Raw genomic sequence first — 14,268 nt, forward strand, 5'->3', positions numbered from 1 at the left:
TTGCCTTAGCCATCATCCACCTTGACCCAGCTCAACATTCGAATATTGTAAAAAGTTTCATGATTATGTATTTTCATTATCTTTTAATCAGAAATCTCCTACTTTGGGGAAATTTTGTTGAATTATACCTTTTATGGTTTTCTGTCCACTATTTACTTTCTCAATCTAGTGTAAATTTTTGAATATACAAACCAAAAATTAAGTTTCTATTTTCTTATTTCCAAATTTCTATTTTTTTCTATATTGCTTTCTATTGTTTCTTTTTATTCCATTTCTAGGGAATTTACTTAACTTTATCTCCTAACCCTTAAACTGATGATTTCTTTTTTAAGATTTCTTTTGCCTACAAAGGTTCTGTTTCCCTCAAGTTGCTTTTTTCTATTTGCATGTTTTACTTTCTGTCTCTCATGATAGAGACTTTCCTTAAATGTTTGATGATCTTCAGCTGTCTGCTGATATTTATGGCAAGGTATGGGAAAGTTAACAAGAAGGTTGGCAGGGAGAGTTGTTAATATAAAACTTATTGCCTGATTGCTCTGGCTGGGCCTTACTTTAGTCATTGTGTTAAGACATTTATACTCTATACTTAAGTAATTACTCAAGTAATATACTTGAGGTTTCAGGTTAAAGATGAACACATGTGTTATTTTATGGCCCTTCCTGAAACTCTATTAAAATAATGTTCCCAGGACCATCCATTTAAATAGGGCTTCCTTTTCCCAGAGTATGCTGCTGTATGCTTTGTTAAAGATCAGTTGGTTATTATAGGTAGACCATTTTATTTCTGGGTTTTTGTATTCTGTTCCGTTGGGCTATGTTTCTACTTTTTTTTTTTTTTTTTAATTGTTGGGGATTCATTGAGGGTACAATAAGACAGGTTACATGGATTGCAATTGTTAGGTAAAGTCCCTCTTGCAATCATGTCTTGCCCTCATAAAGTGTTTCTACTTTTAAACCAGTATCGTGCTGTTTTGGTTACTATATCCTCATACTATAGTTTGAAGTCAGATTATGTGATGCTTCCAGACTTTTTCTTTTTGCTTAAGATTGCTTTGGCTATTTTTCAGTTCCAAATGAAGCTTAGGATCATTTTTCCTACAGATGTGAAATATGACACTGGCAGTATGGACATTTTAATGATATTGAGTCTACCATCTATGAGCGAGCAAGGTATGTCATTACATTTATTTTTTGCCACTTATGAAAGAAATTGTGTGTAATTTCCTTATAAATGTTTCGTAGTTTTCCTCATAGAAATATTTTACCCCCTTAATTTAATATACTAATAGGTATTTTCTTTGTTTGTAACTATTATAAATGGTATTTAGTCCTTGATATAACTGTCAGCTTCACTGATATTAATATATAGAAATGCTGATTTGTGTACAATGATTTTGTAATCAATAGGACTCTGCTAATCAATATGAGACCTTGCTGAATTTACCCATCAAATCCAGAAGGTCTTTGGCAGAGTGCTTGAGGTTTGCCAGACACAAGATCATACTGTGAGCAAAAAGTAATAGTTTGACCTCCTCTTTCCTGATTTGGATATCCTTTATTTCTTCCTCTTGCCTAATTGCTCTGGCTAGGACTTCCACTACTATGTTGAATACAACTGATGACTGTGGGCATCCTTGTCTTTTTCCAGTTCCTAGGGGAATGCCTTCAACTTTTTCCCATTCAATATGATGTTGACTGTGGGTTTGTCATATATGGCTTTTCAGTGTTGATGTATGGTCTTCTATGCCTAGTCTGTTAAGGGTTTTTACCATGAAAGAGTAAAGAATGTTACAGAATTCTTTTTCTGCATCTACTGAGATGCTTATATGGTCTATTTTTGCTTCTGGTTATGTGGTGAATCATGATTATTGATATGCAAATGTTATACCAACCTTGCCTCACTGAGATGAAAACCCACTTGATGGTGGATTATCTTTTTGATATGATGTTGAATTCAGTTTGCTAGTATTTTGTTGAGGATTTTTGCATCTATGTTCATAAGTGATACTGATCAACAGTTTTTTTTTGTTGTGCCCTTTCATAGCTTTAATATCAAGGTGATACTGGCTTCAAAGAATGAGTCAGGGAGGAATCCCCCTTCTCAGTGTTATAGAATAATTTTGTTAGGATAGGTACCAGTTCTTTGTAGGTCTGGTGTAATTTGGCTGTGAATCTGTCTAGTCGAGGGCTTATTTTGTTGGGATACTTTTCTTACTGCTTCAATCTCACTATTAGTCTATTCAAAATTTATATTTCTTCCTGATTAAGTTTTAAAAGGTCGTTTGCATGTTTCCAGGAATTTATCAATTTCGTGTACATTTTCTAGTTTATGTGAGTAGCGGTTTCCTTAGTGTGCCTGAATGATATCTTGCATTCCCATGGTATCAGTTTAATATCTTTTTTCATTTCTGATTTCGTTTATTTCAGTCCTTTCTCTTCTATTTTTGGTTATTATGGCTAGAAGTCTTTCTGTTTTATTTTTTTTAAGAGTAAACATTCTGTTTCATTGATCCTTTGTATTGTTTTGTTTGTTTCCATTTTGTTTAGTTATGCTCTGAGTTTTGTTATTTCTTTTCTTCTTCTGCCTTTGGGTTTGGTTTGCACTTCTTTCCAATGTGACATTGGGTTGTTAATTTGTCATATTTCTGTCTTTTTGGAGTAGGCATTTAAGACTATCAACTTTCCCCTTAGGACTGCTTTTATTATATCCAGTAGATTTTGTAGCTTGTGTTTCCTTTGTCATTTAGTTCAAGGAATATTTTGATTTCCATTTTAATTTCACCATTGACCCAAGGATCATTGAACAGCAAAGTGTTTAATTTCCATGACTTTGTGCAGATATGAGTGTTTCTCTTGGAATTTATTTCTAATATTATTTCACTGTAGTCTAAGAAGATACAAAATCAAAATCATGCCAAGACTTATTTTTTAATCTAAGATATGATCAATCTTGGAGAATTTCCCATGTTCTGACAATTAGAATATATTATATATGCAGTAGTTTTTTAGTATAAGATTCTGCAAGTGTCTGTTAGGTTCATTTGTTCTAGAGTCCTATTTAAATCTAGTATTTCTTTATTGATTTTTCCTTTCAGTGATCTGTCTAGCTTTGTAAGTGGAGTATTGAAGTCACCAGCAATTATTACATTACTGTGTATTTCTTTGCTTAATTCTAGTAGAATTTGCTTTACAAATCTGGAAGCTCCTGAATCAGGTGCATGCATATTTAAGATTGCTATGTTTTCTTGTTAAATTGTTCCCTTTGCCATTATATAATGGCCATTATTGTCATGGCTTTTACCCCTGTAACTATAAAAAGTCTATTTCATCTCACATAATGGCTACAACTACTCGGCTTTGTTTTCTATTTGCATGAAATATTTTTTTTCCATCCTTTTATCTTGGGTCTGTGTGAATCCTCACAGGTGTGTTTCTTGGAGACAACATGTACTTGAGGTTTTGCTTCTCATCCATTAAGCCAGTCTATGACTTTTAAGTGGGACATTAAGACTGTTCGCATGCAGTGTTAGAATTGATATGTAGGATACTGTTTTGTTCATCACATTAGATGATACCTTGTTCTCTCATGCAACGCTGATTTATAAGAGCTATGAGCTTTAACTTTGGTGTGTCTTTACACTGATGGGTATCTATTGTATTATTCCATGTATAATATGGTTCTGAGTATTTCCCATTGGGTAGGTCTAGTAATGACAATTTCTCTTAATGCTTGCCTGTTTGCAAAAGTCTTTCATTTCTCCAATTTTGCAGGAAACAAAATTCTTTGTTGACAGCTATTCCGTTAAGAAAATTAAAAATGGGGGCCCAATCCCTTCTGGCTTCTAAGGTCTCCACTGATAAGTCTACTGTTTTCCTTTGTACATTTGATGCTGTGATCTTCCTGCTTGTAGAATTTTTTCCTTCTTTTTGAATTTGACCAAGTTGATTACTATGTGTCTTGGCAAAGGCCTATTTGGTATAAATATTCCCAGTGTTTGATGATCATCTTCTATCTAGGTATCTGAATCTCTGGAAATACCAGAGAAATTTTCCATAATAATTCCTCCAAATAAATTCTCCGCAATGTTTGCTTTTTCTTCTTCTCTCTCATAGATACCTATAATTCATATCTTGATTCACTTCACATAGTTCCGGATTTCTGAGTGAATGTTCATTATTCTTTATTCTTTTTTTTACATCCTTTACTGATTGGGTTAATTCAAGAAATTTGTATTCAAACTCTGAAGTTCTTTCTTTTGTCTAATCTAATATGTTGTAGAAGTTTTCCTCTGTATTATGAAATTTCCTAAACAATTCTTTCATTTAAGTTCTGAAATATCTTATCACAAGGTGTCTACCCCTTAAGTGACTTATTATTTTCATTGACATCCTGAAACATTTTGTTGGCTTCTCTGTGTTGGTTTTCAGTTTTCTCTCAATCTCATTCATCTCATTTGCCATCCATATTCTAAATTCCATTTCTGACACTTTGATAATTTCCTTTGGGTTGGGATTTATTGCTGTAGATCATTGTGATCCCTTAGGGTTCTCATTGTGATCTCTTAGCATTTTTTTTCCATGTTGTCATGGTTCTTTTATTGATTTCTTCTCATCTGAAATCTTTTCTTTCAATTCAGGGCAGATAGATTTGCAATGCACCTGTTCTCCATTGCTAGGAATTTCCCTCTTTAGTGAAAAGAAGGAGAGGTCCCTAGATGGTGCTTTTGTGACCTGCTCTGGAAGACTGACCTAGCAGGAGAGGGGCAGATGCACTGAAAGCCTGTAATAGTTATCTGTGTTGTCTCATTCCCCTGCGACAGTCACAGTCCAAGCCTGTGCTTAATGATCTTTGTGCAGAATAGGAGATGGTTCTCCATGCTACTGTTGGAAGCTGAGGTTGAGGTCTGGGTGAGTCTGTCTCCACAGAGATTGGTGTTGCCAGTGATTGCTCTGCCTTGGTCTCCTTGTGGTGGTGACAGTAGCAGCTGTGCAAGGCTAACTAAGCAGTGGTTGTGAGTTCTGGGGCTTGAGGTGTTTGATCCAGCCAGGTCCAGATGCAATAGTAGCTCAAGGATAGAGGGTCATTGGTGGTCTGTTGGATCACAGGGACAGTTCCTACTAGACAATGGTGGGAGTCCTAGAGTGAGGACACAGGTCCCAGAAATGGCATTAGAGCTTTAGGGGTGAGTGTGCAGGTCCTAACTATGGCACTAGAGCCTTGGATATGGGGCTATAGGGCCTGACAACAGCAGGATAGCTGTGGAGACAGAGCTGCAGTCCTAGCTGCAGTACTTCCCCTTAGAGGTGGGGTTTCAAGCCCAATAGTAGTGGGATAGTCTCACAGCATGGTCATGGGGTCCAGCAGTGACACTAGAACCTTAGGGGCATAATCATAGGGCCCAGTAACAGCAAGGAAGACTCAGTGAAGGGCCACTGAGCCTGATGGAAATAGGGTAGCCTGGGATTTAGATACTTGGGTAAGGAGCTGCATGACCAGGTGATGGTGCTGGAGCCTCAGGGATAGGCAATAGTGCACAAACCACAAGTGCAGAACTACAAGGGTAAGTGGCAGTTTGGGGATCACAGAGTCGGGGACATGGGACCAAGTTGCTGAAGATCCGGGACTCTCCTCCTGCCTCAGTCCCATGGAGGTAGCTGCTGCATGTTTCTCAGGTGGTGTTTGTGGCACCCCATCTGAAATATATCCCATGGGGGCTTGGCTCCTCATCACAGGGGCACAAGAGTGTCCACTCTCCCTGCTCCCTCCCTGGCCAGCTTGGGTAATGATAGGGTGGCTGTAACAAAGCTGAGCCCTGTGTAGACCTAGCACTCTGGAGCTGAGGGATCAGAATGGCATCAGTTGCAGTAACCCAGGAATGAAAGCCACCAGGTCCTTACTGCGCCCATTCTCAGGCTCAGTGCTACTGCACAAACTCCAAGAAGCTCCCTGATCAATCCAGAAGTCTTCAGTTGTGGTGGGGTTCCCTTACAGCTTGGGATGCAGCACCCACAGGGATAGCACAGTGCCCAAGAGTTCTCTCCTCCATCCTTCCCCACATGTGGATGCCTTCTCCAGGTACCTTCTTGATCATGCTCAGTGTATCACCCATCACCACCTCCTTAATTCTGAATGTCCCTTATTGCTTCTCTGATGCTCTTTCCAAGAGGATCATCTATAGGTTGGCATCTACCTGCAACTTTCAATCTTTTCCTGTAGAGCAGTGCACACAGAGTGTTTCTACTCTACCAACTTGCCTCTCTTCTCCAAAAACACAAACTATTAAATATAAATGAATATTTTCTTTGTGGAGAACAGCAGGCTTCCCAAGCAGGTTAGAAATAGCTTGAGCAGAAACAATGGCATGACCATAAGTACTTGATAAAGTACAGTTTTAAATACTGTAACTATTTCCTGAAGCAGAACTGACTTTAATCGGATGGATATACAAGCAGAAGATTATGTATGATCAAAAACAGTACGGCAGAATGGAAAGACAAATATATCTCCCCCACTGGGTCTGGGCAAGACATGGATGGTGGTGAAGTGCAGACAGGCAGCAGCAGAAGTCTGAATACAAAAGCCCTTAGTAGAGAAAGAGCTCTAAAGTATAATGAGCCTATAAGTTTGTAGACAAGGAAGAAACACTGATGTTTTCTGAATCAGGACTAATGTCATAAAAGTGGTATTTCAAAAAATATAATCTTCCAATGCTGTATAGGGCAGAAAGTCTGGTCACAGAAAACAGTTAACACACTAAATAATTCAGATATCCAAGGTCACTTGAAGCTGGACTCCCTAGCAGTAAAAATGTGACAGAACTCACTTTAGAGCAAGAATCAGTGAAATTCAGGAATCCACATTTACAGAACTATAGATATAGGCAGTCAAGTGAAAGGAATAGGACTCAACCAATACTGATAAAAGAACTTACACAGAAATAGTTTTTGAACTAAATCCATATCCTTTGGTTTTCAATTCAAGAAACATCTACTCAGTATCTACTATGTGCAAGGCACACAGTCTTTTCTCATCATTTGTCTCATTATCTTAAAAGCCAAATGTAAAAAATTCCAGTTAATTGATTTCACAGTGATTGATGTTCTTCTGTAAAAACAACAGATTGATTTTTTTTTTATAGACAGCAAATACTAATGCCTCCATCATGTCCTCCTCTTTCTGTGCACATAGCTCAATCGACTTTAGGACCAATTCAATACAAGAGCAGAAGAAAAAGGCATTAAGAGAACAAGGTCCATTAGGCCCAATATTGCCTCAATTACTTTAATTCCATTATTCCTGTTCATATTACTTCTTTAATCAATATCTCTTTTCAGTTATTCATGTTTGCCCCTTTCAAAATCACAAGTAATAGGATTATGGTCTTTTGTGCTCAGTAGCAACAGAGTTTCATAAATATATTTCTGGATTTGTGATTGTCTCCAGATCTGTAACTGAGAAGTATGAAATTGAATCAACTTTTCCAGAGGCCACTTTATATAATAATGCAGAGCTTCATAATGTAATATAGGTGCTTTTACCTGCTATGCCATTTGTTACTCACTGTCAAAGACAATCACATATGCTGAATGGTTTCCTACATGTCTTCATCCCATGTCTAAACCTTACAGTAGTTTAGCAGATTTTTAAAGGGGATCTCTTTTCTGTACATATTTCTGCCTTTTGTTGAACGTAATCCTTCCATTTTTACTGACCCTAACTCCGCCCTGCAAGTATTTCAGTCAGGAGATTACATTAACTACTGCCTCTTCCGCATGACAATTAATCAATCCCTCAGTTCCACCTCTGTAATAGCCTTACCAATTAAAGGGATTCCATTTCCCTCCATTCTTTTCACAAACAGTGCAGTGTCTACTACATGCAAGAAGCTTCACTTTCAGCATAAAGAGCACACGAAGGTAAGTAGCCCTACCCCTTAACATGTGGGTAGCCCTTCTACATGGTTAAGAGCTTTATAAAAATAACTTGTGACAGAAAAAAGCAGGTGAAAATTGTGATATGAGAAATCTGTTGAAAATTCTCCTGGAATTCACAATGGGTAAAATCACTCATGGGTAGCGAAAAGCCTTTTTAAAGGCTATGAATTTCAGTGAGATCTTGAAGGATAGGAGGATTTTGAGAACAGAAGCAAAGAGGGGAAAGTAAATTGTGTACGAGAAGCACACACAAATGATTTAAAAGAGTAAATAGGAGAAGGAAAAAGGCCTGAATTCCCTTTGGAAACAGTGAGACAAGAGCAAGGGTCACCAGCGAGGGGTTTTTCAGGATAAAAGCACTTTTTAACAGTCATACTCATCACACGGAGTGGAATGAACTGAAGGCAAGTGCAATTTGCAGAACCGAGACAGAAAGGAAGCCTCAGCAACATGTCACAGGACTGTCAGAACTGATCTTCTTCCCGCAGAGCCTCCCCTAGCTTCACATCCCTCTTCCCACTTGATGCTCCAGCAACACCCAAACAACATGGAACACACAGAAACACGCCTTGGCCCGCTCACCTCTCTGCCAATCCACTCTCTGTCTCCTTTGGAATGTTTTCTCCCCACCACACTGATTTTCCTGGCAATTTTCTACTTCTTACAATCCCCATTCAGATATAATATTAATATAAAGCAATTTCTTATGTCCCTAATCTCATTTAGTTGCTCTGTTTCCTGTATGAAAGGCATATTTAATCTATAGCTCCATCATAGCAATGCATTTTGCATGACTATCTCCCACCTAAATTATAATATACTTAACATTTCCCCCCAAAATCTTTGGTATATGTCAAAAGAATGAATGAATGAATGAACAAATGAACAAATAAACAGTGGCATATTCCTGTAATCCTAGCACTCTGGGAGGCCAAGACAGGTGAATTGCCTGAGCTCAGGAATTCAAAACCAGCCTGAGCAAGTGTGAGACCCCCATCTCTACTAAAAATAGAAAAACTAGCCGGATATCATGGTGGGTGCCTGTAGCTACTCAAGAGGCTGAGGCAAGAGGATTGCTCAAGCCCAAGAATTTGAGGTTGCTGTGAGCTATGATGACACCACGGTGACAGAGTCTCTGTCTCAAAAAAAAAGGGGGGAGGAGAGAACAAATAAACTAAATAGTCATATGAACACACAAACAAAAGAAAATCCTGGAAAAGGGCTGTCACAGATCAAAAAGAAAAGTTGAGTAAAAATATTAAAGAATTTCAGAAAGTTAACAAAGCTTAGTGATAACTAAATGTGGAGGAGAGAATACATGGAAAAGAATGTCAAGCTTCTTTTTTTTTATTTATTAAATCATAGCTGTGTACAATAATGCAATCATGAGGTACAATGTGCTGGTTCCATATACAGTCTGAAATATTTTCACCGAACTGGTTAACATAGCCTTCATGGCATTTTCTGAGTTTCCTGTCAGAAGCCACTATTCTTCATAAATTTTATATTATCAGATCATAAGCACTTAACATAAACTCACGGATGTAAATGAAACAAAGCAGCATCAGAGCGAGAGAAAGAAAAAGAGAGGCAGAAGAACCCAGAGAAAGCAGAGACTAAGATTCATATTTTAACTTATTCATGTGAAAAGTATTTTCTGAGAAAGTCTGATAGAATTTTGATTGAAAGTATAATTTGTTTAATTAAAATACCTTCCATGTTATCATAAACATACTCTTATTCTAGAGATCTAAAAAAAATACCAGGTTATTAACTAACCTGGAGACATAAAAACCATTCCCTTCATTCCCTCTTTTTAAAATCAGAATTTAATAATGAATAAATTATTATCAATTTCATGAGACTCTTACAACTGAGTTTTCAGAAATGTAAGATAAATGAAATTGGAAAACACAAAGCAGAAGTAAAGGTTAAGCAACAACAATAAACTAGTCATTAGTTGAAGGTGCTTGAGGTTTTATTTCTTCGTTGTTTTCCCTTTAAAAATGAAGAAATATTAGATATACATAAAATAACTTAGTTATTAAAATAAGACTTATTAAAATGCTATAACCATGGAAATACACACACATGGTACTTCACTAGCAATTTCAGGACAGTTTAATTACCAGAACATAATTGCTCACTGGGCTCTACCTGCAGTCAAGTGAGGGCTGTGCCATCATCACTCAGATTTGATCATTGTTTGGCCAAAACAAATAAATTGTTTCAATTTTAATGAAGCCCTTTAGACATCCTCACAAACCAACTAAAGAGAGTTCAGGTGAAGTGTTATAGGAGGCCTCTCATCGACGGTAGTAAGCTCTTGAATAAAATGGAAAAGAAAAGTAAGTTGTGGAGACGCCGGATTACGTTATACATCCACACATGGCATTTGACAAAACTGTACCTGCATGCCTTGCACGTGACATAAATATCTGCTGTTTGATTTATCAATAATCTTAGGACTAATGCTGCAGTGAAAAATGCTAAAATGAATTTTTATTTTCATTTTCTACTGCCTGTCATCACCTTATAAATCCAGTGCTGTCTAAGCCAATGCTATCTCTTGGCCATGGGAAAACCTGCAGCCCACCCCCAGGAACACTAAAGCTCCTGAGGGGCTGGGAAGGCCTGTAAGTAACTGATTCCAATATGCCTGTAGCACAGACCTCCAGGAGGCCAAGGGCTGACCAACAGAGTGAGTATATAGACATTAGCCAGCCTACTTAGAGCAGCTCCTCACAGCACTAACCTAGGGACTTAAAAGAATTCACAAGGCTCCAAGGAGACCTACCTCACTCTCTGGAGGAGATGTGCCCCTGGCCTTTGAGTCCTCTCAGCAGGAGGCTTCCTTTCCCTGTTATAAATGAAATCCTTTCCTGGAAGTAAAAGTAGACATGGCCAAAAAGCACTACCTCAACAGGAAATAAGGGTTTCTGAAATAAGCATCTCTAAAGAACAGATCATTTAACTACTACCTTGAGACCGGTATCCTAATATTTTATCAACATCTAAATCTGAACACTCAACAGATAACTTCTAATAATGTTGAGCTACAGAAGCATAAAGAAGGGAGAAGACATGATTAGGGCAGATCTACTTCAGGATAGCATTTAGAGATTAAAGCCAGGGAACAGAACGTTAAATTTAATAAGTGCAAAGTGATGCAGCTGGAAAGAAAGGAAAGCCTAGCTAAGTATGATTTAAATGGTATTGAATTAGCTGGATAGATATCTTAATGTACTGATAAGAGGAGGCATGTAAATTGGCAATTCAGCCTGAGATGCCAGCAAAGACAGCAGGACCGGCTCACACAGAGACCTGTTATAAAACCCCCACTTGCAATTACTTTCAAAGGAAAACTTCTATCTCACTTAGGATGATACTTAACTCGACCTATCCTGAAAGTAAAAGTTCACCCAAGACAAGGGCTGGCATTATACCTGCCCACTTCTAGTCCCTGCACTTTGCTTTTTCAAATTCAACTTAAGTCTTTGCCATTCACTCATTCAACAAATATTAAGCAACAGGCACTGTGCTAGATTTTTAGAGGGATACTTAGAGGAATTCACTACAGGTGTACCTCGGAAATGTTACAGATTCAGCTCCAGACAGCTGCAATAAAGTGAATATCACTCAACAAAGCAAGCCATACAATTTGTTTGGTTACTCAGTGCATATAAAAGTTACACTTACGCTATAGTCCAGGCGTCCTCAAACTGCAGCCCACGGGCCACATGAAGCGGTATGAACTGTATTTGTTCCCGTTTTGTTTTTTTACCTCAAAATAAGATATGTGCACTGTATAGGAATTTGTTCATAGTTTTTTGTTTTTTTTTTTTAAACTATAGTCCGGCCCTCCAACGGTCTGAGGGACAGTGAATTGACCCTCTGTTTAAAAAGTTTGAGGACCCCTGCTATAGTCCATTAAGTATATAATGCCATTATGTCCACAAAAACAATTTAAACATCCTCTATTGCTAAACAACTCTGTCACAGAGACACAAAGTGAACACATGCTATTGGAAAAAACAACTCCAACAGATTTGCTCAACATAGGTTGCCACAATGCTCCAATTTGTAAAAACACACTATCTGTGAAGTTCAATAATATAAAGCACAGTAAGATAAGATATGCCTGTCCCCTTCCTTTAGATCAGTGATTTTCAAATGGTATGCTGTAAAAATTTTTAAAGATCATTAATTAAATTTTCAAAAGAAGTTCAAAGCACAGTTAAGTGTATTCCTTTTTTGATCAACATAATTTAAGTGTGCCGCAAAAGTTTAGCTATAGGTTCAAGTGTGCTGTGAGATTTAAAAGTTTGAAAAACACTGGCTTAAGTAGTGTTATGTGTTCAATTCTGGATCCCAAGATGATGTTGAAGTCTTGACGTCCTGTCCATGTGGACATGACTTTATAGGGTTCTTGCAGATGATCACGTTGAGATGAGATCATCAGGCTGAGTTATGAAAAGGAAATGTGAAGAAGGAGAGATGCATAGAAGGAAGACACTGTAAAGAGACAGAGAGAATGCCACATACACATTGAGAAATGTCTGTGGCCGCCAGAAGGCGAGAAAGACAGCAACCTGCTGATACCTTAATCAGACTTATGGCCTCCAGAACTTGAGGCAACAAATTTCTGTTTTAAGCCAGCCAGTGTGTGGTACTTTGTTAAGGCAGTCAGAAGAAACTAATACAGATTGGGTCACAAAAGAAACATTCTCAGTAACAAAATTGCCATGGTTAAGACAGCTCCTAGTGTGGGTCTACCTCCACAGGCTCAGTTAATGGGCCAGGTTCAGTCAATCCCCTAGGGATCAACATCATTCACATCAGTTCTATCAACCCTATGCAATGGCCAGTGCAGTGTCATGTGCCTGTGGTCCCAGCTATGCAGGAGGCTAAGGTGGGAGGATCCTTTGAGCTCAGCAGTTTGTGACTAGTCTAGGCAACAAAGACCTCATCTATTTAAAAAAAAAAAAATTTTTTTTTAAGTTAAAATAAAAGAAAAATCTAAGGTCATCCAAAAAAAAAAAGAAGAAGAAGAAGAAGGTTCATACCCTAAGGAGAGACCAACCTAATGAAGACTGTTTAATCCACTAAAAAGATGATTAAAAAAAAAAAACAACAACACAGAAGCAACAAAGGTTAATGGAAAGTTAATCTTGGTGACCTATTTGGGCAAATCAAAGTTGTGGAACATGTATGTATTTAAAAAGAAAATGCAAAGGAAATTTAGTAGGATAACTTCAGATAAAGGGAGAGAGATGAAACTTTAATTAGAAATCTTCAGTATTCATATATTGACATAAATGTTGAAATAGTAAAAGCCTTCTGACGAGATAATAAAGATGAACAATAGTAATAATTCCATGTATACTTTGTAGAAATTGGAAAGAGAGTTCAAGTAGCCAATTCTTAAACTGGTTGTTTACAGTGATTAAACTGGTAGTAACACCTGGTTGTTTACACAGCCCCCCCCCCCACGATAGGACCTTTGCAGATATCCCCAGGTGCATGTTAGTTCATTAAGATCTTCCACCATAGGCTCTCTGAACCGCAGCATGACTGAGCAAGACACACATAAGAGAATGATGTCAGTAGTGTATTAGGCTAATCCCTTCCCATACACTGACAACCAACTTGCTGTTAGCCCTGTGCACCACACAACATCCCTTTACCTCAGCATGGTGAGCTCTCTCTTCTCCACACGTTATAAATATGGTATCACACCAGCTGAAAGGACCTGTCAAATAAAGGCCGTCTTGTTAGAAAAAAAGAAAAAAACTTCAAACATCAATTTCAGAGAGCTGATGGAACATATATGTAAGCAGACACGAGGTTGTGCTTATAGAGCTGAACACTCCCCTTTCCATTTCTAGCCATTCCAATTGAATACCCTTAGAGAAGGTCTCTGCATGGTACTAACTTGGTAATAATAAATAAATGTAAGAGTCTTATCATAAATACAGCCTTCGAACTGTCAGTCTTCTGAACGGTATTTCTGCTCCCAAAGAACAGTAAAGACAATTAGTCTTTGTTGCTAAAGTAGTTACACCAGGGTGAGTGTAGGGGCCAGGGCCTTCCAAATCTAAGAACACCTAAATAAATAAAGCTACATGTTAATTAAGGGTAGTGCAACCTATAATATCATTAAAAGCAGTTTGGGGAGCTGACCAGTATCAGATGTACTATTTTTAAGTGTAGAAAATTCTTTCAAATCCTCAGATTGAAAGAAGAGCTATTTAGAAGTTTTCTCTCAGAAAATCTGTAACCTGCAAATTATAAAGTGTACCTAAATATTTCCATAGAATAAATTCCTACTTT

The 14,268-nt window shown here is 37.7% G+C and overlaps 1 protein-coding gene across 4 annotated transcripts in view; it reads right to left on the reverse strand.

Moving 5' to 3' along the window:
* ENOX1 (ecto-NOX disulfide-thiol exchanger 1) overlaps positions 1-14,268 on the reverse strand; it is a 730,917-nt gene that overhangs the window by 550,461 nt on the left and 166,188 nt on the right. For 2 of the 4 annotated variants that reach the window (XM_053563922.1, XM_053563921.1), the window contains exon 2: positions 13,623-13,687. The exons of the other annotated variants lie outside the window; for them this stretch is intronic. The gene's annotated coding sequence lies outside the window, so the exon portion shown is untranslated. The remainder of the gene's footprint in view (positions 1-13,622; positions 13,688-14,268) is intronic. 4 annotated transcript variants of the gene reach the window in all.

Source organism: Nycticebus coucang, chromosome 15 (genome assembly GCF_027406575.1).
Source record: "Nycticebus coucang isolate mNycCou1 chromosome 15, mNycCou1.pri, whole genome shotgun sequence".
Taxonomy (NCBI): Eukaryota; Metazoa; Chordata; class Mammalia; order Primates; family Lorisidae; genus Nycticebus; species Nycticebus coucang.